The sequence below is a fragment of the Rhinoraja longicauda genome, chromosome 8, assembly GCF_053455715.1.
Source record: "Rhinoraja longicauda isolate Sanriku21f chromosome 8, sRhiLon1.1, whole genome shotgun sequence".
Classification (NCBI taxonomy): Eukaryota; Metazoa; Chordata; class Chondrichthyes; order Rajiformes; family Arhynchobatidae; genus Rhinoraja; species Rhinoraja longicauda.
The window spans coordinates 31,952,859-31,958,858 of NC_135960.1; positions in this window are offsets into that span (position 1 = coordinate 31,952,859).

Here is a 6,000-nt window from a genome sequence, read left to right on the forward strand (position 1 = left end):
AATCTGAAACCAAAACAGGAAATGCTGGAAACACTCAGCGGGTCAGCCAGCATCTGCAGGAAGAGAAACAGACTTAATGTGATAAGGCAAAAACCATGCACTCGGGCACTTACGGTTCCTGGCTGTCTTGCTCCAGCTTCTGTACGTTGATGGTCAGTTTAATCCTCATCTGTATTCCAAAATACACAGCGTGAGTGGGGCCCATCCCATGCTGATCTGAATGATAGGAACTCCAAACCGCAGATTATTGGTGGTGACTTTCATTGTTTACAGATGAATCTACAAAGTTTACAGTTATTTCTCACTATGAGTTCAGAGAACATAATTTTATAGTCACAGCAAAAAAGCAATTGTGACACCACACTCTTTCATGTTAGTTTTCCATTTCTTTTTCGCTCTTTGTACCACTTGTTTATACCTTACTTTCATTAGTGAGCTCCAGAAAACTCAGAAAATCTAGATATATTACACGTATGTTATTAATCTTTCCCTACTGTTTGTTCTTCACAGAATGCAAAAATGTTGATCAAGCAAGACTTTGCCTTTTGCAATTAAATCCAAATATTCAAGGTTATATATTTTGGTTTAAAACCTAAAACTATCTCTATTTCTCTTTCCACAGATGTGAGCTGTTGAATGTTTTCCACTAGCCTGTTGAATGTTTTCAGCATTTTCTATTTTTGTTTCATGCTGGTCCATAATTCCATAAAATGTTTTATCTCCCTTCCTCGATCATGATAACCACATGCTAGCGCTATACATTTTGCTAGCAAATTATTAAGTATGATTGTTGATACCATATTATCTCTTCCTCAGATTCTTTGATGTTGTGCAGATGTAGTCTGTCCAATCTGTCCAGATCAGTTTTTCCCTTTTAGTCTAATTACTTTATTGAATATTTCTCCTCTCTATTTTAAATGCACATCTCATTACAATTTTTTCTCTTATTGTTACATCCACCTCTGTTACGTCATTGATTAAGTTCTGAGTTTGAGTAATTGCTTAATATTTTTGTTATTTTAGTCCCTGCCAAGGATTTTATTGGCTTCACTTTAATTCTCATTTTCATTTTTATTTACATGTTTGTACAATTGTTGAATCTGAGTGCTGATTCCTCTGAAGCCTTGTCTCAGTAATGCCATATTTATCGATTATAACCACAAACTCAGAGAGGGATACACTGAACTTCAAAGTTTCCGTCCTTGTTTACATCATATAAATTTTAGCTCAATTACAAAATCCATTCATCTCACTATTTTTAACATATTTATGTGTGTCCTAATGCCCTACCTTTGTTTTTAAAAAACCAAACGTGATAAATGTGAGGTTATCCACTTTGGTGGCAAGAACAGGAAGGCAGATTATTATCTGAATGGTATCAGATTAGGAAAAGGGGGGGTGCAACAAGACCTGGGTGTGCTTGTCACTGAAAATAAGCATGCAGGCACAGCAGGCAGTGAAGAAAGCTAATGGCATGTTGACCTTCATTGCGAGAGAATTTGAGTTTAGAAGCAAGGAGGTCGTACTACAGTTGTACAGGGCCCTGGTGAGACTGCACCTGGAGTATTGTGTGCAATTTTGGTCTCCTAATTTGAGGAAGGACATTATTGCTATTGAGGGAGTGCAGCGTAGGTTCACCAGATTAATTCCCGGGATGGCGGGGCTGACATAGGATGAAAGAATGGGTCGACTGGGCTTGTATTCACTGGAATTTAGAAAGATTAGAGGGGATCTTATAAAAATATATAAAATTCTTAAAGGATTGGACAGGCTAGATGCAGGAAAAATGTTCCCGATGTTGGGGGAGTCCAGAACCAGGGTTCACAGTTTAAGAATAAGTGGTAGGCCATTTGGGACTGAGATGAGGAAAAAAAAATTCGCCAGAGTGAATATGTGGAATTATTTGCCACAGAAGGCAGTGGAGGCCAATTCACCGAATGTTTTCAAGAGAGAGTTAGATTTAGCTCTTGGGGCTAAAGGAATCAAGGCAAATGGGAAGAAAAGCAGGAACGGGGTACTGATTTTAGATAATCAGCCATGATCATATTGAATGGCGGTGCTTGCTCAAACGGCCGAATGGCCTACTCCTGCACTTATTTTTCTATGTTTCTAAACTGCAGGTTAGGTAGCATCTATGAAGGGTAGCAAGTCGGAAGAAGGGTCCCAATCCAAAATATCAACTGTCTATTTTCCTCCACAAATGCTGTCTGACCCATTGAGTTACTCCAGCACTTCCTCTTTTGCTCGATTCCAGTATCTACAGTCTCGTACTAATTCTCATTACCATCAACTAATTCTCTATCTGTTCCTGTGATTGGCATCCTCAATTCTGAGAGACTTCCTAATAAAAGGAAAACAATGGGAAAAGTGACCCTTTGATCCATCTTTTTAGTTTAGCTTAGTATTCCTGTTTCTCAGAAGGACCTACTTCTCTCTTTCTAAACACATCACTTGTCCTGGTAATAAACACAACAACTGGATTTTACCATCCACTTTCAAGTTTCCCTCTATCTGCTTTAAGAATGCACTTTCCTTGTTTGGTTTGGATTAGTCTTATCATTTTTACTCTCTGATAATGTCAGGATCTCTTAATGAATTGTGGACCATCAATGTGTTTAAGTCCATTCAGCTGACAGTGTGCATTTTAGTGTGTAGGAAAGAACTGCAGATACCGGTTTAAATCGAAGATAGACACAAAATTCTGGAATAACATGGGGCAGGCAGCATCTCTGGAGAGATGGAATGGGAGACGTTTTGGATCGAGACCCTTCTTAAGACTTCAGTTTAGTGTACATAGATCGTACTGTGGGTTTCAACTAGATTTTAACTTTGTTTGGTTTATTATTATTATTTTCTGTTCCAAGGTGTAGCGACAAACTTTCTTTTGTGTGCTATTCAGGTAAATCACACGACACATGAGCACTTTGGATAGTAAAAAAGAGAAAATAAACAGAGGCCAGAATATAGTGTGGCAGTTACAAAGATAGTGCTGATTAAAAGTGCAAAGTCCACAACAATGAACTGTGAAGATTTTAAGGTCAGTCTACATTTGTAAGTGTACATTGTTTTACATCACAAGGGAAATTTTGGGGGCATTATATGGATTCAGGGTCATTATGGTCTTTGAAGTAATTGTGGGCTTTTTGGGATCACCGCATAATTATTGGGAGCATTCTGGGTTATGAGTTTGAGTCACCTTTTTAGTTTTCATTATCAATTGGTATTTTCCAAGGTTATGTTTTTTACTCTGTGTGTGTGTGTGTGTGTGTGTGTGTGTGCGCGTGCGCGTGCGCGTGCGCGCGTGTGTGTCTATATCTATCTATAGCTATCTAAACATAGCACAAAAAGTAAGGAAATTTGTGTTTGGCAGATTATTTCTTTGTTGTAACAATGCTTCTTGGCAATAAATCTTATACCGTTGGAAAGCCTGTTTATTTCCCTTTTAAATGGTGCCACATTTGTAAGGAACATGCATTTGTGGGATGAGCAGCAGAGCTGAGTATATGGGTTGCGCCCATGAAAAATTTGCCAAATCTTCTCTGCCAATGCCAAACAGCTTATTCTGCTGTTGCTATTGACTCTTGTTTTGAGCTTCTGGTACCCCCAGGTGCTGACAATCAGGTGCCTGATTGGCACCTGATTGGCAGCATCTGTGAGCATGGGCCCTGCTACAGTGGTCAGTAGGTGTCTGCTCCAAGAATCGGCATGCCACGTTTGACTGATCTGGATAGGGCCCGTGCGATAGGGCAACTTCAAGCTGGTGGTTCCGCAAAACCATGTTGCGGCATTATTTGGAGTGAGCCCTAGTACCATGTCCAAAGTGAAGGCCAAGTTCCATATAACAGGGGATGTCAGAGACAGGCCGCGAAGTGGGCGTCCCAAGAAGACGACACCCGAAGAAGACCGTTTCCTCACCCTGTCAGCACTTAGGAACCGTAGGCTGTCTTCTACAGATTTGCAGTCAAGGTTTGCAGGACGATATGGCCGACGGCTCTCTGCCCAGACAATTCGGAACAGACTGCACGCAGCCGATCTCCGGTCTCATAGGGCTGCCAGGAGGTCTGCCATGACTGCCCTTCACCGTCAGGCCCGTTTGCTCTGGTGTCGGCAACACGTGCACTGGAACCTGAACATATGGAGGAACGTTATGTTCAGCGATGAGTCCAGATTCTGCCTACGGCAGTTGGATCATAGGGTCAAAGTGTCAAGAAGACGCGGAGAACGCTATGCTGATTGCTGCACCGATAGAGTAACATCTTTTGGTGGAGGCAGTGTGATGGTGTGGGGCGGCATCTCCCTCACTGGAAAAACGAGGCTTGTCATCATTGGAGGCAATCTCAATGCAGAGAGATATCGAGATGAGATTCTGCAACCAGTGGCAATCCCATATCTCCACAGTCTGGGACCGAACTCTATCCTCCAAGATGACAATGCTCGCCCCCACAGAGCAGGGTTTCTCAGAGACTACCTCCAGAATTTGGGAGTGGAGAGGATGGAATGGCCTGCCAGCAGTCCTGACCTCAACCCCATTGAACACTTGTGGGATCAGCTTGGACGTGCTGTTCGTGCCAGAGTGACCAACACAACCATGTTGGCTGACTTGCGACAAATGCTGGTTGAAGAATGGGATGCCATCCCACAACAGTGTGTGACCAGGCTGGTGACCAGCATGAGGAGGAGGTGCCAGGCTGTTGTGGCTGTGTATGGTTCTTCCACACGCTACTGAGGCTCCTGTTTATTAAATGAATAAATTGTTAAATTGCCAATATGTCTTGTTTCTTCAGACTTCAATCATCCAATCCACCAAACAACACCGAACAAGAGTCAATGGCAGAATAAGCTGTTTGGCATTGGCAGAAGATTTGGCAGATTTTTCATGGGCGCAACCCACATACTCAGCTCTGCTGCTCATCCCACAAATGCATGTTCCTTACAAATGTGGCACCATTTAAAAGGGAAATAAACAGGCTTTCCAACGGTATAAGATTTATTGCCAAGAAGCATTGTTACAACAAAGAAATAATCTACCAAACACAAATTTCCTTACTTTTTGTGCTATGTTTATCTATCTATCTGTTGGTCCACTGAGTGTCAGTCTGAGTGTTATGATCTCTGAGAGTTTGTGCTTGGTGTGTGGTTTCTGAATTCACTCTCTTGATCTGGTTTCACGGCCATCCTGTTGGTGTTGATGCCACTTAAAGATGTTCAAGATCATTGTGGTTTTTGCGATCATTTGGGAATTTCAGGATTACAGTGTAGGTTTCCAAGTTTGTTCTGCTTGTTTTGGAGCCACTGTAGTCCCTTTTGGGAGCTGGGGAAATGGTTTGGGCATCCATCCCTCTGATTTTGCTTTGTGCATGTTTAGGATCCCACCTCATTGGATTACATGTTGACCAGAGGGTTGGATTACTGTGGTTTGGATATCATTCACTGATCAGCATACCTTTGTGGTTTAAGAAAATGACTGCAGATGCTGGTACAAATCGATTTATTCACAAAATGCTGGAGTAACTCAGCAGGTCAGGCAGCATCTCGGGAGAGAAGGAATGGGTGACGTTTCTGGTCGAGAACCTTCTTCAGTCTGAAGAAGGGTCTCGACCCGAAACGTCACCCATTCCTTCTCTCCCGAGATGCTGCCTGACCTGCTGAGTTACTCCAGCATTTTTTGAATAAACCTTTGTGGTTTGGTGGGTTCCTCTATGGAATTTGAATCACCCTCTCGTTGGTGCCAGTTTGTAGACTGCAGGGTCAATCTGTAGTTTAAACTCGATCTCTGCGGTCACTGTACGAGACCTTAGATCACTGTCTTAGAATCATGAAGACTTATCACACCAAGAGGCCATTTGGCCCATTATATCCATGCCAGCCAAAATTAGACTGTGGGTTAATTCCAATAATGAGCCATGGTGCTGCATTTTTCAACGTCATTCATTCTCCAAGCCCCACGATGACTAGTTTTGCATTGGCCTGATTGTTCCCGTGTTCGCCCTGTCCCCGGGC